The sequence below is a fragment of the Adiantum capillus-veneris genome, chromosome 17 (assembly GCF_014529385.1).
Source record: "Adiantum capillus-veneris isolate H3 chromosome 17, ASM1452938v2, whole genome shotgun sequence".
Taxonomy (NCBI): domain Eukaryota; kingdom Viridiplantae; phylum Streptophyta; class Polypodiopsida; order Polypodiales; family Pteridaceae; genus Adiantum; species Adiantum capillus-veneris.
Genome location: NC_140947.1, coordinates 103,216,389 through 103,217,123, shown reverse-complemented (window position 1 = coordinate 103,217,123; position 735 = coordinate 103,216,389).

The window sequence follows — 735 nt, the reverse complement described above, 5'->3', positions numbered from 1 at the left end:
TGCATAGTAGGCACCCTTATTGGCCTTAAGACAACGTATACTTGGCATTACGTGTGGTTGGCTGAAACCTTAAGGCCAAGGTACTTGGGACTTTCTTCTACTTCAAGTGGATTTTGATTATATGCAATGCATGGTTTCTCCTTGTTCAAAGTTTTCACTAGCATAACCTTTGTCTTTGAGGCATTCACTATCAAACTGCTATACAAGAAAAAGTTTTCAAGAATAGTCATGAGCTTTTGTGCACCTTCTTGAGTATGAGACAAAAGCACAATGTGATCCGCATATAGTAAAAGCATGACCACAATGTTACCAATAAGAAGTCTTCAATTCCTTCTTCATGCATATACTCAAGGACCTTGTGCTTTAAGTCATCACAACACATAGCCCAAGGAGAGTTGGGAAAAGTAGGTACACTTGTTTAACACTAGTATTGCTTGAGAAGATTATGCTATTTCCTTTAACAGGTAGGTACTGCTAGATAGCTTTATACTTTGCTAACTAGTTGTATACCAAAAGTGGATGATACCAAACACTTTTATAACATGTGATGACCTCATCCCCTCGAGGCATCACTTCACCTACTAAAAGGTCTCTAGCCTCCAACAAAGATCCTTGAATTTGTGAGCCCATCATTGTGTCGAAGTGAATGACTACTCAAGTGATCAATGGCAAGGCTATCATTACAAGATTTCCTCTTGACTAATCGACACACCCTTGTTAGGAGGGATCAATGGT